This window comes from Stenella coeruleoalba, assembly GCF_951394435.1.
Source record: "Stenella coeruleoalba genome assembly, chromosome: 3".
NCBI lineage: Eukaryota > Metazoa > Chordata > Mammalia > Artiodactyla > Delphinidae > Stenella > Stenella coeruleoalba.
Genome location: NC_137148.1, coordinates 19963604 through 19990454, shown reverse-complemented (window position 1 = coordinate 19990454; position 26851 = coordinate 19963604).

Below are 26851 nucleotides of genomic sequence, written 5' to 3'. Positions count from 1 at the left end.
AGTCTAGGTATGACATTTACTCATTTCTCCCCCAATCATCCATCCATTCATTTATTTTATTAAAAAAAACCCTGGGGTTATCTCATATGTACCAAGCACTGTGTTGAACCCCGGAGAACAAAATTGCCTATAAGATATTGGTCTAAAACTCTTAGATATCTATACTCCCAAGGAGGAGAAACAGGTGACTGAAACATCATAGTGTAGTGTAGAGGAAACTAATAGTTATCTTTATATCATCTTATGACTTCAAAACAGTGCCTATAGGTCTAATTATCACCTGACAAGCATTCTGCTAAGCATTTGACATATTTAGATTTAATTAACCTTCAAAACAACCTAGGACTTTGATATCATTATTTCACCTACTTTGTACTTAAGAAAAGTGAGGCACTGGAAGTTGAGTATCTTACCTAAGGACATTCAGCCAAGTAAGTGAATAATCCAAGTAAATAGGGTTCCTAGACCTACTTCTAATGTGTGTGTGTGTGTGTGTATGTGTGTGTGTGTAGGCTTCTCCTCACCAGCAAACAATTCTTTGATGTCAGCAGGGTGTACAAGAATTCAACTCAACTCTGACACTATCTACTGGGAGATAGAATCAGATACCACAGGTAAAAAAGGCTCAGTCCCATGAGATCACCCTCTGCTTGAGATGCTAGTCTCAAGCCCAGGTTGTCCCCTGTACTTCTGACCAGCTGGCTACAAAATGGAAGTTCCAACAACCCCTCCAATTCAGGATGCCAATAGCAAGTCCAAGTTGTTACCTGCACTTCTGGCTGGCTATAAATCAGAGGTTCCCCAAATCCCCTCCTTGAGTTTGATTAATTTACAAGAGGGGCTCTCAGAACTCAGAGAAACATTTTCCTTACTAGATTACCAGTTTATTATAAACGAATATTAAAGGCTATAAGTCATCAGACAGATGAAGAGATACATAGGGCAGGGTCCGAAAGGAAAGAGCTTCTGTCTTTGTGTAGCATGGGGCCCTTCAGGATAGAAGTGTTCTGTTTTCCCAACATGGAAGCTCCGGTGGTTTTAAGGAGGCTTCATTACTTGGTCATGAATAACTAAATCACTGGCCAATGGTATTTTATTCAACTTCAAGCCCCTCTCTCCTGCCTGGAAATCAAGGAGTGGGACTGAAAGTTCACAACCCTCTAATCATGTAATTTGTTCTTCCGGCAACCAGCTTCCATTCTTAGGTGCTGCTAAAATTCACCTCATTCACGTAACAAAACACATATTTATCACTCTCAACACTTGAGAAGTTCCAAAGGTTTTAGAAGCTCTGAGCCAGGAATTGTGGACAAAGTCCAAATATATGTAAGAAATATATGTTGGTCGTTTGAATGACTAAATATGTAAGTCTGATAAAAGGCTGCTTTTTATAACTGCAGTTCCTAGTAAACAAAAACTTGCTGACAGAAAGGAACTGGCTACCATACCAGGCATTCGGTGGAAAGCTCAAGGGGATGGTGAAGTGATGAAAAACAACTGTTTCATCCATAGGGATATTTGTCAATTCTGTGCTTCACCTAGAGTCTGAAATTCCAGAGAAACTAGGAAAAGGGCCACTGCCGCAGTACAAAAAGACTAGAACATATGGGACTGGAATCTTTAAAACATATATGAAAATAGAGGGCATCCAATATCTAGATGTGTCAAACAGCCATGTAAGGCATGATTACAGCACTTATCAGATTCTGACACTAGGAACAACGAGAAGCTAAAATTCTAAGTTAAATCTACACTGAAAAATAGAGTAATTTTCTATAGAGAAAAAGAAAATAACTGCAAGAGAAAGTGACTATGATAAACACAATCTGTATTTTGGTGGGCAGTCTAGAGAGTTCTACCCATGTAACAAGAGTGAATTAGAGTAAGACTAAGCTTTACAAAAGGGAAAAAGCCTGCTTCAACAAAACTTATTGGATTAATATGGCTAGATCATTGGCCAACATTCTTTAAATGATATCTGGAATTCTATCAAAGATTACAAACCCAATAAAGAGTCAGGCACAATAAGTGAAAATAAAACCAGAAAGCAGAAAGGTAACCTGATACACAGGTGTACTAAGTAAATAAGTAAGTCGACAAGTATTTTAACAACAATTGATAAATTTAAAAGTTTACAATAAAAGATTAAAAATATAGAAGGAAAGATATAAAATGTAAGTATAAACTGTATTTACTAAAACATTAATAAATAAAAAACTGTAGAAATGAGAATATACTTTCTGAAATTAAGAATTCACTTGAACAAAAGTTTAGAAAGCAAATGACAGGAACAATAAAATGAATGCCATAGCATGAAAAAAAATCAATCTGAATACAATAGATAAAAATCATTGGAAATACAGGGGGTAAGAGACATGTGGGACAGTAAAATTTTAACACCTGTGTACTTTTAATGCCAGAAAGAAAGAAAAGAAAGAATGAAGAAATAATTGCTGAAGATTTTCTAAAATTGCGGAAAGATATCAACACACAGAATCAAAACTCACAACGAACTTTAAGCAAATGTCCCTATACAATCATAGTAAAAAAACTCTTGAAAACTACAGCCACAGATAAAATCATAAAATCTAGTAGAGGAAAAATATGTTATCTTCAAAGGAACAACAATAAGCCTGACAGGTAACTCCTCAAAAGAAATAATGGAAGCAAGAAAACAATCAAAAAAAATCTTTAACATGATGAATGAATATAACCTAGAATTCTATACTCAATGAAAATATGTTTATAAAATTAATTGGGAGGAGCTTCAAGATGGGGGAAGAGTAAGACATGGACATCAACTTCCTCTCCACAAATACATCAGAAATACATCTACATGTGGAACAACTCCTACAGAGCACCTACTGAAAGCTGGCAGAAGACCTCAGACCTCCCAAAAGGCAGGAAACTCCCCACATACATGCGTAGGGCAAAAGAAAAAAGGAAAAACAGAGACAAAAGAATAAGGATGGGACCTGCACCAGTGGGAGGGAGCTGTGAAGGAGGAAACGTTTCCACACACTATGAAGCCCCTTCGCAGGCTGAGACTGTGCATGGCGCAGTGGGAAAGCTTCGGAGCCACGGAGGAGAGCGCAGCAACAGGGGTGCAGAGGGCAAAGCGGAGAGATTCCCGCACAGAGGATCTGTGCCGACCTGCACTCACCAGCCCGAAAGGCTTGTCTGCTCACCCGCGGGCGGGCGGGGGCTAGGAACTGAGGCTTGGGCTTCGGAGGTCGGATCCCAGGGAGAGGACTGGGGTTGGCTGCATGAACACAGCCTGAAGGGGGCTAGTGCACCACAGGTAGCTGGGAGGGAGTCTGGGAAAAAGTCTGGATCTGCTGAAGAGGCACGAGACCTTTTCTTCCCTCTTTGTTTCCTGGCGTGCGAGGAGAGGGGATTAAGAGCACTGCTTAAAGGAGCTCCAGAGACGGGAGCAAGCTGCAGCTAACAGCGTGGACCCCAGAAACGGGCATGGGACGCTAAGGCTGCTACTGCAGCCACCAAAAAGCCTGTGTGCAAGCCCAGGTCACTATCCACACCTCCCCTCCAGGGAGCCTGTGCAGCCCACCACTGCCAGGGTCCCGTGATCCAGGGACAGCTTCCCCAGGGGAACACATGGCATGCCTCAGGCTGATGCAACGTCATGCTTGCCTCTGCCACCGCACGCTTGCCCTACACTCTGTACCCCTCCCCCACCCGCCTGAGTGAGCCAGAGACCCCGAATCAGCTGCTCCCTTAACCCAGTCCTGGCTGAGCGAAGAACAGACACCCTCAGGTGACCTACATGCAGAGGCGGGTCCAAATCCAAAGCTGAACCCTGGGAGCTGTGCGAACAAAGAGAAAGGGAAATCTCTCCCAGCAGCCTCAGGAGCAGTGGATGAAATCTCCACCATCAACTTGATGTACCCTGCATCTGTGGAATTACCTGAATAGACAACGAATCATTCCAAATTGAGGAGGTGGACTTTGGGAGCAAATATATATATATTTTTTTCCCTTTTAATCTTTTTGTGAGTGTGTATGTGTATGCTTCTGTGTGTGACTCTGTTTCTATAGCTTTGCTTTTACCATTTGTCCTAGGGTTCTGTCTGTCCTTTTTTTTAAATTACATTTTAAAACTTTTTTCATAATAATTATTTTTTATTTTAATAACTTTATTTTATTTTTTTCTTTCTTCCTTTCTTTCTTCCTTCCTTCCTTCTTTCCTTCTTTCCTTCCTCTCTTTCTCTCGCAGGAAACACAAGAGAAGGAAAAGACCTACAAAAACAAACTGAAAACAATTAAGAAAATGGTAATAGGAACATACATATCGATAATTACCCTAAATGTAAATGGATTAAATGCTCCAACCAAAAGAAACAGAATGGCTGAATGGATACAAAAACAAGATCCGTATATATGCTGTCTACAAGAGACCCACTTCAGACCCAGGGACACATACAGACTGAAAGTGAGGGGATGGAAAAAGATATTCCATGCAAATAGAAATCAAAAGAAAGCAGGAGTAGCAATTCTCGTATCAGACAAAATAGACTTTAAAATAAAGACTATTACAGCAGACAAAGAAGGACACTACATAATGATGAAAGGATTGATCCAAGAAGAAGATATAACAATTGTAAATATTTATGCACCCAACATAGGAGTACCTCAATACATAAGGCAAATACTAACAGCCATAAAAGGGGAAATCAACAGTAACACAATCATAGTAGGGGACTTTAACACCCCACATTCACCAATGGACAGATCATCCAAAATGAAAATAAATAAGGAAACACAGGCTTTAAATGATACATTAAACAAGATGGAGTTAACTGATATTTATAGGACATTCCATCCAAAAACAACAGAATACACTTTCTTCTCAAGTGCTCATGGAACATTCTCCAGGATAGATAATATCTTGGGTCACAAATCAAGCCTTGGTAAATTTAAGAAAATTGAAATTGTATCAAGTATCTTTTCCGACCACAATGCTATGAGACTAGATATCAAAAAAATCTATAAAAAATACAAACACATGGAGGCTAAACAATACACTACTTAATAACCAACAGATCACTGAAGGAATCAAGGAGGAAACCAAAAACTGCCTAGAAACAAATGACAATGAAAACACAACAACCCACAACCTATGGGATGCAGCAAAAGCAGTTCTAAGAAGGAATTTTATAGCAATACAATCCTACCTTAAGAAACAAGAAACATCTGAAATAAACAACCTAATATTACACCTAAAGCAATTAGAGAAAGAAAAACAAAAAAACCCCAAAGTTAGCAGAAGGAAAGAAATCATACAGATCGGATCAGAAATAAATGAAAAAGAAATTAAGGAAACAGTAGCAAAGATCAATAAAACTAAAAGCTGGTTCTTTGAGAAGATAAACAAAATTGATAAACCATTAGCCAGACTCATCAAGAAAAAAAGGGAGAAGATGGAAATCAATAGAATTAGAAATGAAAAAGGAGAAGTAACAACTCACACTGCAGAAATACAAAGGATCGCAAGAGATTACCACAAGAAACTCTACACCAATAAAATGGACAACCTGGAAGAAATGGACAAATTCTTAGAAATGCACAACCTTCCGAGACTGAACCAGGAAGAAATAGAAAATATGAACAGACCAATCACAAGCACTGAAATTGAAACTGTGATTAAAAATCTTCCAAAAAACAAAAGCCCAGGACCAGCTGGCTTCACAGGCGAATTCTATCAAACATTTAGAGAAGAGCTAACACCTATCCTTCTCACACTCTTCCAAAAAATAGCAAAGGCAGGAACACTCCCAAACTCGTTCTACGAGGCCACCATCACTATGATACCAAAACCATACAAAGATGTCAGAAAGAAAGAAATCTACAGGCGAATATCACTGATGAACATAGATGCAAAAATCCTCAACAAAATGCTAGCAAACAGAATCCAACACCACATTAAAAGGATCATACACTATGATCAAGTGGAGTTTATCCCAGGAATGCAAGGTTTCTTCAATATACGCAAATCAGTCAACATGATACACCACACTAAAAAATTGTAGGAGGAAAACCATATGATCATCTCAATAGATGCAGAGAAAGGTTTCGACAAAATTCAACACCCACTTATGATCAAAACCCTCCAGAAAGTAGGCATAGAGGGAACTTTCCTCAACATAATAAAGGCCATTTATGACAAACCCACAGCCAACATTGTCCTCAATGGTGACAAACTGAAACCATTTCCACTAATATCAGGAACAATACAGGGTTTCCCACTCTCACTACTATTATTCAACATAGTTTTGGAAGTTTTAGCCACAGCAATCAGAGAAGAAAAAGAAATAAAAGGAATCCAAATAGGAAAAGAAGAAGTAAAGCTGTCACTGTTTGCAGATGACATGATACTTTACATAGAGAATCCTAAAAATGCTACCAGAAAACTACTAGAGCTAATCAATGAATTTGGTAAAGTAGCAGGATACAAAATTAATGCACAGAAATCTCTTGCATTCCTATACACTAATGATGAAAAATATGAAAGAGAAATTAGGAAAACACTCCCATTTACTATTGCAACAAAAAGAATAAAATATCTAGGAATAAACCCACCTAAGGAGACAAAAGACCTGTATGTGGAAAATTATAAGACACTGATGAAAGAAATTAAAGATGATACAAACAGATGGAGAGATATACCATGTTCTTGGAGAGGAAGAATCAACATTGTGAAAATGACTATACTACCCAAAGCAATCTACAGCTTCAATGCAATCCCTATCTAACTACCAATGGCATTTTTCACAGAACTAGAACAAAAAATTTCACAATTTGTATGGAAACACAAAAGACACCGAATAGCCAAAGCAATCTTGAGAAAGAAAAACGGAGCTGGAGGAATCAGGCTCCCTGACTTCAGACTATACTACAAAGCTACAGTAATCAAGAGAGTATGGTATTGGCACAAAAACAGAAATATAGATCAATGGAACAGGACAGAAAGCCCAGAGATAAGCCCACACACATATGGTCACCTTATCTTTAATAAAGGAGGCAAGAATATGCAGTGAAGAAAAGACAGCCTCTTCAATAAGTCTTGCTGGGAAAACAGGACAGCTACAGGTAAACGTATGAAATTAGAACACTCCCTAACACCATACACAAAAATAAACTCAAAATGGATTAAAGACCTAAATGTAAGGCCAGACACTATAAAACTCTTAGAGGAAAACACAGGCAGAACACTCTATGACATAAATCACAGCAATATCCTTTTTGACCCACCTCCTAGAGTAATGGAAATAAAAACAAAAATAAACAAATGAGACCTAATGAAACTTCAAAGCTTTTGCACAGCAAAGGAAACCATAAACAAGACCAAAAGACAACCCTCAGAATGGGAGAAAGTATTTGCAAATGAAACAACTGACAAAGGATTATTCTCCAAAATTTACAAGCAGCTTATGCAGCTCAATATCAAAAAAAAAAAAAAAAAAAAACAACCCAATCCAAAAATGGGCAGAGACCTAAACAGACATTTCTCCAAAGAAGATATACAGATTGCCAACAAACATGTAAGGATGCTCAACATCAGTAATCATTATAGAAATGCAAATCAAAACGACAGTGAGATATCACCTCCCACCTGTCAGAATGGCCATCCTCAAAAAATCTACAGACAATAAATGCTGGAAAGGGTGTGGAGAAAAGGGAACCCTCTTGCACTGTTGGTGGGAATGTTAATTGATACAGCCACTATGGAGAACAGTATGGAGATTCCTTAAAAAACTAAAAATAGAACTACCATATGACCCAGCAATCCCACTACTGGGCATATACCCTGAGAAAACCATAATTCAAAAAGAGTCATGTACCATAATGTTCAATGCAGCACCATTTACAATAGCCAGCACATGGAAGCAAGCTAAGTGTCCATCGACAGATGAATGGATAAAGAAGATGTGGCACATATATACAATGGAATATTACTCAATCATAAAAAGAAACGAAATTGAGTTATTTGCAGTGAGGTGGATGTACTTAGAGTCTGTCATACAGAGTGAAGTAAGTCAGAAAGAGAAAAACAAATACAATATGCTATTCCATATATATGGAATCTAAGAAAATAAAAAATGGTCATGAAGAACCTAGGGGCAAGACGGGAATAAAGGCACAGACCTACTAGAGAATGGACTTGAGTATATGGGGAGGGGGAAGTGTAAGCTGTGACAAAGTGAGAGAGTGGCATGGACATATATACACTACAAAACGTAAAATAGATAGCTAGTGGGAAGCAGCCACATAGAACAGGGAGATTAGCTCGGTGCTTTGTGACCACCTAGAGGGGTGGCATAGGGAGGGTGGCAGGAGGGAGATGCAAGAGGGAAGAGATATGGGAACATATGTATATGTATAACTGATTCACTTTGTTATAAAGCAGAAACTAACACACCATTGTAAAGCAATTATACTCCAATAAAGATGTTAAAAATAAATAAATAAAAATAAATAAAATTAATTGGTGATGGTTAAGAAAACAAAAATAGAGTATTGCTGAATAAAATTTAAATTAATACCAATATCAATTTATTGGTTTTGACAATTACACTATGGTTGTATAAGATATTAATATTAGGATAAATTCTCTGAAGGGTGTACAAGAACTTTCTGTTTTATACAGGAAACATTTTTCTATGTGAAAAATTAGTTTAGAGACCTGAAAATATAATGATAAACTGACAGAAATAAAATGAAAAATATGCTATCCACAACCTTAATACTTTAATAAATGGTCCAAGGAGGATAATAGGTTTATGAAGCAGTCTCTCCAATTAATACAATCTACACTAGCTGAACTCAAAGTCAACTAGTAGATGTGTATGTTGGGTACCATCTCCTAGCTACCTATTTCTGAATCTGGTATACCAAACCACCCAAAAATGCATAGGATTGAAATAAATATACTTTCTTATTTCTAGGCTTGGATGATGTGAATCATCTGAGACTACTCTGATTCTCATTTCTCAATTCTCCTTCAGTAACTATAGGCTTAAGGTCCAAGAGCTTCTTTTTTTTTTTCCTTCCTCATGGTGCTACCATATGCAAAGAGAGCAAGTACAACAGACAAGGACTGTTAAGATCTAAACTCAAAACTGGAAACTTGTCACTTCTGCCTAATTCTATTGGTCAAAGCAAGTCACATGCCCAAGCTGAAAGTGAAGGAGGAGGAACTATATTCTACAACAGAGGTATGTGAAGGGAATAGTTAGAACCAATAATGTAGTCCACCATAGTACAGCCTTAGTCACAAGGAGTTACGCCCCTCCTACATGTAACTGTGCTCACTCCAAGACTCCCAGTCCACTTAACAATCATGTTGTGAGACTCAAAATTCAGGTTGTTCTCAACTATATCAGATTCAAATATGACTCCTCTTGATCAGGTGACCTATGGACTAAACAAGCAAGTTATGTGCCCTCATTCTCCACACACCCCACAAAAATGTTAAAGCACAAAGAAAAAAACTACAACAAACTCTCATTCAACATAAAGAATAGTGGGAGATGTAATAACAGTCACTGATTCTTAGAAATTCTGAAATCTTGCTGAGTAAGGGTTGGCAAGTGCTCCTACAATGGGAATAGAGGATGTTTCTTAATTAGGCCCTAGTTTTACTCAATAATATTGTCTCTGTTCATTGTTCTCCAAGAATTTTTATGTTATTATCTTCAGTCACCTATAAAGAGAACATTGAACAACATTACCTATTTGGTGGCAGGTAAATATTTTAATCCTGCTTTCTGCCTTTAGAATATTCGGATTCCAGAGAATACTTCATTTCGAAGACATTTCAGTCATCTATTTGGTCAGATGTAGATAACTATTTGGTCAGATGTAGATAACTTTTGCAACAATGCTTTCCAGAAGCTTTCTAGAAGCACTATGGTTTTCTGTATATTCGATTCTACTTAGTCCATTAGACAAAAGCTGTAGCTAAATATTCTATTAGATATATGCTTCTCTCTTCTGTAACAATAAAAAAAATATCAGGCTACTATGGAATAATGCCCTATACTTCTTAGAGTCCCTTCTTTTCTAATTAAAGAGACTACTGGAGTCCACCTTTATGTGAGTTACATATTTTTACCTGGAAACCATAAAATAATGGGTAATACCTTGTATTTGGTCTAGGACTATATGTAATACCACATGTGGTCTAGGACCACATGTAATACCTTGTATTTGGTCTAGGACCACATGCTGCAATTGAATTTGAAGGGCTTTAACTTATTGAAGGGTCTGGATATGAGAAGTAGTTTTATTTTATTATTATTTTTTTTTTTTTGCGGTACACGGACCTCTCACTGTTGTGGCCTCTCCCGTTGCGGAGCACAGGCTCCGGACGCGCAGGCTCAGCGGTCATGGCCCACGGGCCCAGCCACTCCGCGGCATGTGGGATCTTCCCGGACCAGGGCATGAACCCGTGTCCCCTGCATCGGCAGGCGGACTCTCAACCACTGCGCCACCAGGGAAGCCCGAGAAGTAGTTTTATTTTATTTTATGAAGATAAGATTGTTTTTTGTACCTTATCATATGCAGCTAAAAAGAAACAATTCATTTTCAAATATTCTACCTAAAAACCATGGCTCTGTTGACATTATATTATATACATTTTTAGTCTTTCAAGTTATTATAGATTTAATCTTACTAAGTGTTTCACAACTAAATAATAAAGGCCAACATTTTTTTGTCTCAAACTATTTCTTCACTATTTCTCCAAGCATCCATCCATTGTTTCTGTGATTCTAATGAGAGTGACATGTGTCATGGACTTTTTTTTTCTTTTTTTTTTTTTGTGGTACGCGGGCCTCTCACTGTTGTGGCCTCTCCCATTGCGGAGCACAGGCTCCGGACGCACAGGCTCAGTGGCCATGGCTCACGGACCCAGCCGCTCCGTGGCATGTGGGATCCTCCCGGACCGGGGCGCAAACCCGTGTTCCCTGCACCGGCGGGCGGACTCTCAACCACTGCGCCACCAGGGAAGCCCTGTCATGGACTTTTTATTATAGCTGTATTCTAACTTCCAGTATCACATTTGAAATCTGTTAAGAAATTTTGTGTATCAAATACCCCTAAACTCAGTGACTGAAAATGAAAATATTTATTTCCACTTATGTATCCATATGTCAGCATAAAGTCAACAGAGGGAAATGGGTCAGATGGACTGCTCTAAAATCACAGATGGGTTCACGCATGTATCTGTGGGTCAGCTTGGAGACAGTTGACTTATCTGAGGCTTCTTTGCTCTATGTGCCTTTTATTCTCCTCTTGAACTCGGCATCATTGCCCAAGTGTGTAGTCCTAATGGGATGGCATAAGAACAAGTCAAGTGAATATAAGTCAAGGGTAGGAAGCCAAAGTCAAGAGCATAATGAACATCTTTAGTGGAAAGAGCTTCAAGGTCATACATATGGCAAAGGGTGTGGACACAACAAGGGCTAGATTTATTCAAATCCAGTTCTTATTTTAAGTTGGTAAGAAAAAAAGAAATAACATATCCATTATTGCATTGCCTCAAGAGTGTTGCATATAATCTTTCCTATTATGGTTATTCAATATACTTAACTTAGTTATTAAATGACACCAGTTAACATGTCAATAATATCTCTGTTCTTGAACTATCAATTTGTTTCAAGTCTTCAAATTTAGGTTCCTTGCATAGCTATTAGAATCTTCCTTATCTAAAAATCATATACTTTGGGGCATACATTTAAAACCTAACAAATGTTGAAAACTTATTTGAATCCTCCACTAATACTAGTCTGATAAAAAGTTTGCATGACTTTGAAACTTCACCTCTGAAGTGTTTTACATGACTTGGAAAAAAATATTTCTAAAAACCATTACACAATTCATTGCCTTATAGCTAACATGACATTTACAAACCAATTCAAATGAAATATTACTATTGTAAGAATTTCATTTTGGTATCCAACCCTGTTAAAAAAATCATTTTAATCATAGAGTCTACTTTTCATATATCTAGCAAACACATTATACTTAATATACTAACAATTTTATACAACTGATGTTCACTCATGTGCTAAAGCAGACAAATAAGTGTAAGAAAATATATGCTGAATGATCAAAAATACACAGTTTTAGATAATATGAGGTGCTAGGCAGCACATTTACATAAATATCTGTTGGCAACCACTAACAAATTCATGTCACAGCTCAATATAGAAGTGTTAGTAATTTGTCTGGCAGCCATGCTCTTCCTTTAGATTGCAAGCTATTAAATGTGATGTTTTTGAACTGAAAGGATTTGCTTTTTTATTATCAAGCTTATAATATGTGTCATTATTTTATATTCTGATAACATGATTCTCTCATCTTAGATTAAGTTTCAACAGCAATTTAAAATCACTAATAAACTCTGGAAACAAATTACTATTAAAGAAAAAAAGGAAAAAGTGGTATTTGATGCTGAATTTAATTTAAAGAATCCATTTAATCAGCAAGAAATATTTACCAAGTAGTGCATTTCTTTATGTCAAAAGTAGTATTTATCATGTTGGATTAGTAGCCATTAAGCTACACTTGAAATATTCATCTTCCCAAAATAGCTTTTTATGCAGATTATATTACAAAATCACATTAAACTGCTTGGTAAAAGTAATTCTGCACTCTGTATCTAATCACCTGTTACTCAGATTTGACTCACTCAATCGTAAGCATTTAAAACATTATTGCTACATATCTATAATGTGCCCCTATGAAGTTTATATATGTTTCTCTCAAGTTGCTTATATTATAAACACATGAACCTGATTATATTAGGTACTCAAAGAAGATTATTAACAGTATCTTAGAAAAGTATATGGCAGAGAGACATTTTTCTTATGAAAAATATTCAGCTTTTCTTAGTAAGGCTAGACAAATAATAGATAGATAAAAATATCATATAAAGTTCTTATGTTTATTTAAGTGTCAACTTGTCAAATGACTGCTTGCTACAATAACTTCCTTGATAGTTTTGAGATTATACTGGTAGAGGGTGCTTTCTGAAGAGAAAGATATGGATATATTAACATAGAGGGAGAGGTGAAAAAACAAATATCAGGATAAGTCAACATGGCGAGTTAAGTATTACCGTAAAGAAAGGACATGGTTTCCATAAAGTTGGCTGTGGTAGACAGAGCTTACAATTGTTCCCATGAGACCCATCTCATTGTGTTCATGTCCTTGTGCGATCCTCCCCCCTTGAGTGTGGGTGGGATCTGAGACTTGCTTCTACCCAATATTACAGAGCAAATGTGATAGGATGCACATATTGACTAACTGTACATGATTATTTTGCATGAGTGTCAATTATTAGAAGATTCTATTTTCCTCGCTAGCTCTTGAATCTCAAGCTGTCATGTTGTGTACCACCTTTGGAAAGGGCCACAGCCAAGATGCTGAAGGCAGCTTCCAGTCAACAGCTAGCAAGAAAATGTGGTCTTCAGCCCAGGATCCTGCAAGAAACTGAACGTTGCTAACAACCATGTAATCTTGGAAACAGATTCTTCCCATGTTGCGCCTTAGATGAGGCTGCAACCCTGGTCAACACTTGGAATTCAGCTTTGTTAGACTTTGAAGCAGAGGACCTAACTAAGCTGTTCCCTGACTCCTGACTCACAGCAACTGAGATAAACAAATCTTGGTTAATTTAAGCCACTAAGTCTGTGCAACATTTGCACATAGAAACAGACAACAGTAACTAAAGATTTCAGTTTTTTAAATGGCAATCTTATGATAGAACAATGAAAAAAAAAGATAGATTATTTGTTTAGAATGCCCTCAAAATGTGGAGGACTGTGAATGCCAATACTGTCTGTATACTTTCCCATAAGCAGCATGTTTCAAGGTGGTAAGTAACATAGTCATGAAATATTCTGCTAAAGATAAGAGTCAGACAAATAATTGGAAGAAGTCTCATCATGAATATGATAAAGAGATCATAATTTAAGAGGCTGCTTAAGAGGCTTGTAAGGGAGTTGAAGGACAAGGTAGAATAGCCTGTGCTAGGCTAGAGGCAAAATGAAAATAAACAAGAAGAAATAAATTTCCATAGTACAATTTAGAGGTTGCTTGTATAAATGAGGAAAAAGAAGACAAAATACAAATTATAGAACTATGCTTGAAAATCTACTTTTAAACTGATATCTAAAAAAAGAGAGAAAATAAGAGGAAACTGCATTATCTGTCAGGAGGAAGATCTGGAAGAATGAATATGATGAGTTCATTTTATCCATGTTACAGTTGAAGTACCAGCAAGCTACTTTAAGTGACAATATATGGAAAGGGACTTAAAATAAGAATAAGAGTTAAAGTTGATAAAGATGTGGTACATGTATACAATGGAATATTTCTTAGCCATAAAAAGGAACGAAATTGGGTCATTTGTAGAGATGTGGATGGACCTAGAGACTGTCATACAGAGTGAAGTAAGTCAGAAAGAGAAAAACAAATATCATATATTAACTCATATAGGTGGAATCTGGAAAAATTTGTATAAACGGTCTTATATACAAAGCAGAAATAGAGACACAGACGTAGAGAACAAACATATGGATACCAAGGAGGAAAGAGGGGGTGGGATGAATTGGAAGATTGTGACTGACATATATACACTATTAATACTATGTATAAAATAGATAACTAATGAGAACCTACTGTATAGCACAGGGAACTCTTCTCAATGCTCTGTGGTGACCTAAATGGGAAGGAAATCCAAAAAAGAGCTGATATATGTATATGTATAGCTGATTCACTTTGCTGCACAGTAGAAACTAACACAACATTGTAAAGCAACTATATGCCAATAAAAATTAAAATAAAAAAAGAAAAAGAGTTAAAGTTGAAGCTGGATGAATGTATATGACAATCATTAGGACTGAGGTAATTATGAAAGTTGATATACTAATATAAATTAGAGGTGGAAAACTTTCCAAAGAGAGAAAGGGACAGGAAAAAAAGAGCTGTGCTTAATGTAATCAGGAATAGAGACATTATTATAATACATTCACTACTTAAAGAAAATTATATTTTCCTTTCTCTTATTTTTTACAATATTTGTCTTACTTTTATAGAATATATTCCTCCATGACCTATCATTTATAATGGGCACCTGATTAGAAAATAGAATATATTAAATATTGTTCCATAAATTTCAAGTTTTACATCATACTTAAAAAATCAATAACAAATCAATATATTTTAATGAGATCAATGTCATGGGCTGAACTGTGTTCCCCCTCAAATTCATATGCCGAAGCCCTAATTCCCCATACTTCAGAAAGTGACTATATTTGGGAATAGAGTCTTCAAAGAGGTAATTAAGGTTAAATGAGTTTAATGGGGGTGGATCCTAATCCAGTATGATTAGTGTCCTTACAAGATGAGGAGATTCTTATCGCAGACACAGATACACACAGAGGGAAGACCATGTGAACACCAGAAGAAGACAGTCATCTACAAACCAAGGAGAGAGGCTCTCATAAGAAACTAACCCTGCTTAACACCCTGATCTTGGACTTCTAGCTTCCATAAGTGTGAGGAAATAAATTTCTATTGTTTAGCTGCCCAGTCTGTGATACTTCATTATAGCAGTCTTAGAAAAGTAATGCAGCTTACAATCAATAAAACAATAAAATATTTGTTTAAAATGTATAATACACTTGATAGTGTATATATGTCCATGCCACTCTCTCACTTCGTCCCAGCTTACCCTTCCCCCTCCCCGTGTCCTCAAATCCATTCTCTACATCTGTGTCTTTATTCCTGTCCTGCCCCTAGGTTCTTCAGAACCACTTTTTTTAGATTCCATATATATGTGTTAGCATACGGTATTTGTTTTTCTCTCTCTGACTTATTTCACTCTGTATGACAGTGTCTAGGTCCAACCAACTCACTACAAATAATTCAATTTCATTTCTTTTGGACATATATACATTACCAAATGTAAAATAAATAGCTAGTGCGAAGCAGCCGCATAGCGCAGGGAGATCAGCTTGGTGCTTTGCGTCCACATAGAGGGGTGGGATAGGGAGGGTGGGAGGGAGATGCAAGAGTGAGGAAATATGGGGATGTATGTACATGTATAGCTGATTCACTTTGTTATAAAGCAGAAACTAACCCACCATTGTAAAGCAATTATACTCCAATAAAGATGTTAAAAAATAAATAAATAAAATGTATAATACAATACTAAATTTTAATGAATATCTCTAATTATAAAGAAATCTGGTTTCAATGTGCTTTGTTTCTGAAGAATTTTTCTCATGTCTCCTATTATGACAAAAAAAAATGGGAGAAAAATATTTTCAAAAATATCCAATGAGTATCAAGTTACACATTTCAGATTTTTTTCAGAAGATAAATTTCCAAAGATGGAGTAAATATTAGCAGCATCTGCCTAGCTGCTTATATGAGAAATCTAATATAATCAAACTCATAGAAGCAGAAAGTAAGACAGTCATTGGCAGGAGCTAGGGGGAGGAGGAAATTGCAAGTTGCTGTTCAAGGGGTATTAAGTTTTGAGAAACCTGACTCCATATTGGATCTATTCCTTTAGCTCTAACCTTTGTGCTCTGTCCCTTGTGCTTAGTCAGGCTGGCTCTGCACCTTTGTAAAAGGATGTTGCCTATAGTCTGAAATATACATGATAGCCCATTCTCAAGACTCTGCCTCCCAGGCTTGACCTTTAAAGGTATAACACTTTTCATTCATATAAGGATAAAAAGTTGCAGAACAGAGGATAACATTTGTCTTGTTGGAGGTTTGCAGAATAATTGTGATGAGACCTACCCAGACAGCTGCAAGAACAAATGATTTTTTTTTAATTGGGGTATAGTTGCTTTACAATGTTGTTGTTAGTTTCTGCTGTACAGAGAAGTGAATCAGCTATATGTATACATATATCCCCTTCTTTTTTCGATTTCCTTCCCATAGGTCACCACAGAGCACTGAGTAGAGTTCCCTGTGCTATACAGTAGGTTCTCATTAGTTATCTATTTTATGCATAGTAGTGCATATATGTCAATCCCAATCTCCAAATGATTCTGACACCGGAAAGTTTCTACTTTTTCCACACCCCCTCCCCTTTTAGTACAAATGAAGCCTGAATTCTAACTCAGGTAACATGGTTCTTTGGGACACTAGTCCACGATCTTCTTGGTCTGCTGGCTTTCTGAATAGTGGCTATTCCTTGCCCCGACAACTTGTTTCTCGATTTATTGGCCTGCCGTGTTGTGAACAGTAAGAGCTTGGGCTCGGTAACAGTTTCGGTTATACAAGTAAGACAAGAAGACAAGAGTACAGCCATTTTGGAAAGAACTAAGGGAAGAGCCTTGAGCCAGCAGACTTGACAGGCCCAGTAAAACAAACTGCCTAAAGGCTTAGGTTTCAGAGACAATAACCAAAGACCCACAAGAGTAAAAGATTAACTCTATCTCTGTTCCACCAATGTATGTACATAAATTCCAGAAGACAAAAGCAGGACTATAAATCCACCACCTAGTAGAATCACCGCATTCCCAGTCCCCTGAGGGATATAGATGAAGGCCTGACACACATTCCTAAGTTGTTTTTGCAGGAAGCAGACCCCACCAGATGAAAACTGCTGACTGCAAGCATGTAGACCCCAGACCAGTTGAAGCCAGAAGGTTCATGATGCTCAAAACTTCGCCTGATGCCAACCAATCTGAGAACTGAGCATGTGCTGATCAGGCAGCCTGTAGCCCCCCCCGCCCCACACTACCTTTAAAACCTCTTCCCTGAAAGTCCTTGGGGAGCTGGCACTCTTTTCTGCCTTCTCCTTTGTGCACAAGCTATCTTTTCAATGAAAAGCTTTGCTTGCCTAAGAATCCTTTGGGAGTGATATTCATTTCCGTGGTACTGCTGTCTAAGAATCTGGAGAGGGCCCAGTAACACAAGTTAAAGAAGTTAATAGAGGTCTGCTGAAAAACATTGTGCTTATGGTTGGCAGTATTGCATTGTGCACTTAGAAATGTGCTGAAGGTCTCATATATTTATTCTTTCCCATATATATATGACACATTATATGTATATACATAAACAGCATCATTATACACATATTAGCAACATCAAAGGCCAAGGTGTATACAGAAATACAAGTGTCAGAGGCACAGTGTTTTGGCTTTTCAAATTCCCAACTCATCCTAGATTCTTCCATCTCCTGCTTCACTGCAAGCAAGGCCAGTGAGGATTTAAACTTGGAGTCATCATTGACTCTTGACAAGTAATGCTGATTCCTGACAAGTAATGCTGAGTCCTGGCAAGTAAATGGACAGGAAATTGGCTTCTGTACTATATAAGAGAATGTTTCATGCTTTACAATTTTCAGTTGTGTTCTTTTGACAGACATTTATTTGACTTGATGTAATAATAAAAGATAATGCATGTTTTCCCTCAAATGTTAACTTTCTATGAAAGGATTTGCAGCCAATCAAATAAACCCACTTTTCCCTTTATAGGAATGCTACCATGCTGCACCATTTTGAGCAGATGCATACATGATCAGTGTTTTGTGGAGTTGTTCACACATATTTCTTAAACCCATTTAAATTGTATGATAGGAATTATAATGTGTATATATAGATGCAAAAGTGAGCCTGCCATCAAAAATATTTTAGAACTGTTTAGAAGTAAGCAAAAATTATTCTTTGTATTATACACAGATACTATTACACATAATCTGCTTATTTGACATCCCAGTTTTCTATACCCATCCCCACTATCACTTTGAGACATTGTGTAAGTCACTTCTAATCTCTCAGTGAATGTTTACTGCTATTTTATACACTTTTAACATTTTTTTCTTGTGTACTACCTAGTAGGGAACTGAGAAACTGTTGCAAATACAGCTGTTTATTTGATAGGACGATCCAGGTGTTCAACAGATATGCTAGGCATGTCAAAAGAAAGGTTTCTTATAATTACTCCAATAGGATATTATAAAGTGTCTATTGGTTTAGATATATTTATATATATGCATATTTTTAAATATCCCAAAGCGTACTTTCTCACTCTAACTGAAAGATACTTAGGTCATTATAGTCCCATTGTAGGCAATACATAACTCAACTTGCACGTTCTATAAAATTTAGTAGATTTAGATGGGTATAACATATATTGTCACATAAGATTCTAATTTTGATTTCTATAATTAAATATGTTGCTGTTAGCTTTTTTTTTTTTGAAAACTAGTGCTTTAAGAACAATGCCTCATCAAACCACATGCTAAAATTTAACTTTCTAAAGATCATTTTACTGAAAATATATACCACTGATGTTTTTGTCTCAATGTATGTATGTGACAGAGAGAAATTCATAGCATGGATATCTGACAGAAACTGATGAGATGAATGATAGGATTGTCTTTAAAAAGAGCTCTTCTTGATTCAAATTCAAATTATCTATAGGCTAAATTTAAATCTGTGAATGTAAAATCCATCACTCCAATATCATATCCTTATGTGAAACACAGCCTTCTAAATTAAGTTTGTTAATGCTTTCAAAGATCTTCAGAAAAAGTTATCTTGAGAATCTATGCATCTATATTTTCATACTCTTTTTAGAAGAAATCATCTGAATGAGTTAAATGATTTAAATACATATCTTCTAAGTTTTTATTAAGCTTTCTGAATAAGAAAACATACAATGGTCTTTATTATTTTAAACATAAGATAGGAGTTATTTCCTGTGCTATATTACAGAAGTAACTGTTTTATATCAATACTATGGCTCTTACATGCTTGAAGTTGAATTCTAATTCTGCTATTTCCTACCTAGTCATAGGCCTTGGGTAAACTTTTGTTTCCTGTTTCTCTTCTTTAAAATGGAGATAATAAAAGTAATTGCTTATGACAACTAATAAGAACATGCAAGTTAAGCATGTAAAAGAGCCGGAAGCAACCTAAATATACAAGAAACAAAATGGTTACTGATAATAATTTTATTATGTGCCTTTGCTTCAGATTTTTCATAATCTTCCCCCAGACAAAATTATTTTGGAGTGTATTAAAAGCCATGTTAATAATGATGTTCATGCTTCCACCATAAATTAATGTGAAAAATGTTTTTTTCAGCAGAGAAACCAGGGTGAATTGGAAAAGATTTGCCTCCTAGTTATTAAGATGTTATTGATCTGAGTGCAATGTATTTCTTTAGTGACATTGTCATAGATTGTATTATTATTCACAAGTCTTGCTACTTGTTGATAATAGTATTATATGTCCTTGCCCTTTGCTATGTGACTCTGATGCATCCCAGTAGAGTAGAAACAATGTGCATTCCCACCTCATCAACCCTGATCTTGCCCATAAATATGACCTTGACCAACAGAATCAGGTAAGAAGAGCACTGTATTCAGTACAAGAAGATACTTCAAGATGTATCACCTTATGCTTGTCCCTCTTGAGCTCTCTTCAATAACAATATTATGTCCAGAGAGCAGACATTTCTTCCTCCTGTGTCCTAAAATGAATGAAATTGTGGAGTCCAGCTGAGCCCTACAGAGATGCAGACACCAGAGGAGGAAATAAAAATTTGTTTCTGTAAGCCACTGAAATTGGGCATTGTTCATTACCACAGGAAAAGTTGATTAATACATGTGTTAAAGGCACTTATATACAAAGAGGAAATGAAAACTATATATTACTCAATAGAGTAAGGGAAAGAAGAATAAAAAAATAATTTAAACACTAATTACAAGTTATTTTTCCCTGAAAAATTGCTAGAGGTAGTAAAACCTATGGAAATAAAAAGGCATTTCGGGGCTTCCCTGGTGGCACAGTGGTTGCGAGTCCGCCTGCCGATGCAGGGGACACGGGTTCGTGCCCCGGTCCGGGAAGATCCCACATGCCGCGGAGCGGCTGGGCCCGTGAGCCATGGCCGCTGAGCCATGGCCGCTGAGCCATGGCCGCTGAGCCTGCGCGTCCGGAGCCTGCGCTCTGCAACGGGAGAGGCCGCAACAGGGAGAGTCCCGCATACCGCAAAAAGAAAAAAAAGGCATTTGGTATATAATGAGAAATATACAATTTTATGCCTCAAGTTAATGTAGGGTATGATAGTTAATTTTATGTGTTAACTTGTCTGAGCCATGGTGCCCAAATATTTGGTCAAATATTAATCTGGATGTTTCTGTGAGGGTGTTTTTGGATGAGATTAACATTTAAATCAATGGATTTCAAATAAATCAGATTGCCCTTCATAGTGTGGGCAGGTCTCATCTAATCAGCTGAAGGTCTGAATAAAACAAAAGTCTGAGTTCTCCCAAGTGAGAAGGAATTCTGCCAGCAGATGACCTTTAGACTTGAACTGTTCAGACTCGAATTGCAGCATCAGCCCTTTTCTGGTCTCCAGCCTGACTGCCTTCGGACTTGAACTGCAGCATCAAATCTTCCCCAACCTACTGGTTTACCTGGCAGGGATTGGAAGCTTCTATAATCATGTGAGACAATTTATTAAAATAAACATCTCTCTGTTTCTCTGTCTCTATATCTCTCTGTTTCTCTGTCTCTCTCTAAATACACACACACACACACACACACACCCCCTCCTGGTTCTGCTTCTCTGGGAAACCCTGACTCGTACAAATTTTGGTACCAGTAGTAAGGAATAGAATCTTAAGAATGAGTTTTCTGAATTGGTTTTGGGGTTTCGAGAACTGGGTCTCTACTGATTAGATTTATAGATACTAAAAATTCTATTTCCAGGAGCAAAGAGAACACTGATAGTTCATCTTGTGATATGACTATAGACATATACCAAATAAGACCACTGGATACTCCTAATAAAGCAATTATGAGGCAAGGGTTTGATTGACCATATATATGATACCTTCAAATATTTTTGTCAAATAAATGAGTAAAATGAGATTAGCTGGTTGCTCCTAATGTCTCTGTACAAAGTGGAGAAAGAAAAGGATGAGCTCAGGGATTTGAATTTCCAGCTAAAGTTACACATAAATGACCTGAATGCTTCTATATCTGCCCTGAAAGAGACCCTTATCTCCCATAATCACATGGCTGAGATTGTTAAAAATCAAACCCACAGTGTCATCCCATAAATTATAATGCAAATTAAATTCCCAGGGTCACAGTGTGTCTACTGCTAAAGTGAGAACATTGACTGGGAAGGTGTGGGATACTGGAAGTTGAAATGTGGAAACTGGAGACATTAAGCCTCTAAATTCTGATGTCTCCTTTGGCAATACCAGCAGCCCCTCATTGCCTGAAGAAAATGTAATGGCCTCCAATGAGGAAGTTGACCTGCAAGACACTGCTGACCAACTTCCAATGCTTCTTTGCTCCGAGACCTATAACTAGATCAAGTATCAGGAGGTTCCTAAAAGTGAGGTACAAAATTTGACCCATGAGAGAAGGTGTGCTACACTCCAAAAACGATTTGATTTTTCTAATTCATATAGACAGAAATCTGAGGAATACATGTGGGAATCCACATTAAGCGTGTGGCATAATGATGGAAGGAACACATAGCTGGATCAGGCCAAATTTATTGATATGGGTCCACTATACAGAAATTTATGCATTTAATATTGCAACTTGGAGAATTAGAAAGGGCTCTATCAGATTGTTTGCTTGGTTGGCTCTAACATGGACAAAAAGCTGGCCCACATTAAGTGAAGTTGAAATGCTGGACCTAACTTGGTTTACTTCCTCTACAGAGGAAGGGATTCAAAGACTTAAGGAGATTGGGATGTTAGAGTGGATTTATCACTTAAGAACCACTTACCCACCCTGGGAGAGTCCAGAAAACAAATCATCCAACATTACTGTAAGAAATTAATTGCTCTGTGATTGCTCTTCTCTATAGGTGATTCTAACCACATCCCCATCCAATTTGCCTTTTAGGTCTGCACAGAGAACAAATGGATCTTGGGGAATGACAGTAGATTATCATAAGCATAACCAAGTGGTGACTCCAATTACAGGTACTTCACCAGATATGGTTTCATTGTTTGAGCAAATTAACACATTCCTAGGTAACAAGTATGCAGCTACTGAGCTGGCACCATCGTTTTTTACATCCCTGCTGATAAAGATCACCAGGAATAGTCTGCTTTTAGCTGGCAGGCCAGCAATATACCTCATTATCCTACCTCTGGGGTATATCAACTCTCTAGCCCTATGCCATAATTTAATTTACTGTGATCTCGATCATCTTTCCCTTCCACAGGATCTCACACTGATCCATTACATCGATGACATTATCCTGATTACATCTAGTGAGCAAGAAGAAGCAACTACTCTACATTCATTGATGAGACATTTGTGTGTCAAAGGGTGCAAAATAAACCCAAGAAAGATTCAGAGCCGTCTACCCCAAGTGAAATTGCTAGGGGACCAGTGGCGTGGGACATGTTGAGATAGTCCCTCTAAACAGAAGGATAAGATGTTTCACCTGGCCCTTCTACAACTGAAAAAAAAGGCATAACAGCTCGTGGGCATCTTTGGGTTTTAGAGACAACATAGTCCTTATTTGAGTGTGTTATTTTGGCCCATGTACCAAGGGACCAAATAGCTGCTAGTTTTGAGTGGGGACCCAAACAAGAGAAGGCTCTGCCACAGGTCCAGGCTGATGTGTGCTGTTCTGTTGATTGGACCATACGATCCAGCTGTGGCTGAAAGAGAGCTGTTTGGAGCCTTTGACAGGCTCCTATAAGTGAATCACAGGGCAGTCCCTCAGGGTTTAGAAGAAAAGCCCTGCCATCCTCTGTGGATGACTACTCTGCTTTTGAGAAACAGCTTTTTGTCTGCTGCTAAGCCTTAGCAGACACTGAATGCTTAACCATGGGCCACCAAGTTACCATGCAAGTGAGCTGCCAGTTGTGAACTGGGTGTTATCTGACTCACCCAGACACTGCTGGTCGTTCACAGCAGCACCCCATTATCAGATGAAAGTAGGAATATGAGATTGGCTGAGCAGGCCCTGAAGGTGGCAGTCTATTCTACCTTATAACATGTTCTTAGTAAGTACATGCTATATGTTAAACATCTGAATTGTAAAGATATATTTTAAAATTATGCCAATTTTATATTTAATCATATCCAATCATTTACCATTGTGGTAGCTGGATTTTTTAAAATCCTTTGTAGTTGGATTTTTTAATTCTTGTGTTGGTAAAGTATAAAATTTTTATTTCAATCTTTATTAGTCTGCTGGGCTGCCATAACAAAATGCCATGGATGAGTGGCTTAAACCACAGAAATTTATTTCTTAAAGCTCTAGAGACAGGGTAGTCCAAGATGAAGGTACCAGCCAATTTGGTTCCTGGTGAGAGCTCCTTTTCTAGCTTGCAGATGGCTGCCTTCTCCCTGTGTCCTCACATGGCAGAGAGAGAGAGAGAGAGAGAGAGAGAGAGAGAACAAAAAAAACCTCTCTCTTTTCCTCTATTTCTAAGGCCATCAATCCTCTTGGATGAGGGCCTCACCCTTATGACCTAATTTAACTTTAATTACCTCCTAAAAGCCCTATCTCCAACACAGTCAATTGGGGATTAGGTCTCAATAAAAAATTTTGGGGGGGCACAGTTCCATCCATTGCACAAGCCAAATTCTGAGTTTCCTGAGCAAGTTTATGGTTCTATACTGTTTAAGTATATCTGACTTCATCCTCAAATGACTGAGTAAACCTTTTACACGTCTGTATGGCAAGATAAATGTACAGATCATGTCTCTTCTATTTGGGTATTTTTGTTGTTGTTGCTATTTTGTTGTTTTCCTCTCCATTTTTAGAAACATTCTTGATTATTTTAATGCTGTTGTAAATAAAAATGGGGATTTACCAAAATGGTCTCCTTGAATAAACAGTGGCATCAGAAGCAGAAACACTTCAGGGTTCAACCAGCAATATATACAGAGGAAAACTCCTTGTCTGAATGAGAAGCCCGCCCACCTTGTCTCCCTCTCTTCCGTGTACACTCACATCTGTAAGCTGTCTGGCCTGCAAAGAGATGTCTTTAATCTTGTGTTTTAAGTACTTAAATTTTCTCCTATCTATATTTTGTTAATTTGAATAGGTAGTACAGACGTGATAAAAAGAAAAAAAGTGAGATTATCAAAATGAGTAAACTGTGAAGAATAATTTACCCTTTTACCTCATTTACAGAATTTTCCAGAACGTTCCCTCAGAGGGAGTCACTACTCATATTATAACTAGCTGAACATGCATACAAGTGAAAGTTCTTATGTACATTCCATGATTTTTTAAATGGTATAATGATAGACATTCTTCTACTTTTTTCTTTAAATTATTCATTATCATTGCATTTCATCTATATAGAGTTTCAAATTTTTCCATTAGAGGCATTGACTAAGCTCAATCTTCTATTAATAGGACATATATTGTGTGTTTGTGTTTTCCTGTTATACACTATTCTGCAATTGCCCATCCTACATACATTTCTTCAACAGCCCTCTAGTAACATTTTGGCAGTCATTTGAAGAAGTGAAACTGCAATATATTTAGTTATATCAACATAGTTGTGAAAAATTACAATAATACAATTAGAGAACTGCAGTTGAAATATGTATGTATTTAGCATGCAGACCTCCCAAGTTTAGCTTAAATGTGTGCTTGAAGATGGCCAAGTCCTCGAACAAATGGCTTTTGCCCTATCCCATTCATGTTGGAAACCCCTTCCTAATCTTCAGAGATTCTTGGGAAGAGGTGTATTTTTAACCCCTAAGCAAATCTAGTTCTGACATATTACTTCCTCTGAGTTTGTAATCTCCATTCTGGACATCACCTCCTATTCTACTGTACTTTTTCTTCCCTATTCTCCCAAATATTGAATCTTTCTTATCCCATTAGTTGTCAACTAAGCTCGCGTGATGCAGATTTTACGGAATGTCCACGGGATGACAAAGTCAGAATTGAGAAGTTCTACAACAAAGTACCATACTGAAAGATAGCCAAAAATTATGTTAAGACATCTTTATTATTTTATGAACCTTGAAAGTTTTTACTAATCATCTCTTTCAAGCTTTCAATTTCCCATTTGTCACAGAACACACCATTCTGTACGCTATTTTCTCTTCGTGCTCCCACCTTCCTTTTTTTTCCTTCTCATTCTTCTTATTCTCTGGGTCTCCATTCTTCACTCTTCACTGAATGATAATCTGAAGCTAAACATTTCTCCTTATATAACAATGAGCTTAGTTCTTTCTTGTTGCTACTTTATCTTAGGCCCATCTTGTTTAAATAAAAAAAAAATACATATATGAGGTAAACTTCTAAGCCAAATGCCATTTAATTTTTTAAAAAAAAATTATTGGAGTATAGTTGATTTACAATGTTGTGTTAGATTCAGGTGTACAGCAAAGTGAAACAGTTATACACATACATACAACCACTCTTTTTTAAAATATTCTTTTCACCATTGACTTTTGATTTCCAACCTCTACCAGCAAAACATAACCACTACTGGACTTGAAATAAAGGGACTTGTTTTAGTAAATCAAATTGTTAGGAATAATCTCTCGCGTTTAGTGTCCATAAGCAAACTGAAGTCATACAACATAGAAATGTTAATCTAATCTGCTCAAAATATAACTTTCACACCCAGCTTCCTGCTTAGAAATAGGCGATGGATAAAGCCAGTGTTTTTTTGGTTATTCCTCTTGCTTTAAACAAATTTCTTACATATATATTTTTCCCCTTTGAAAACACAGAAAAAATTGACATAGAAAAACTAGATTAATATCAATGAGCAGTAGAGAAATAAAGAAGTAAAAACTAATGTATTTAGTTTTTACAAGGCTCATTATACTAA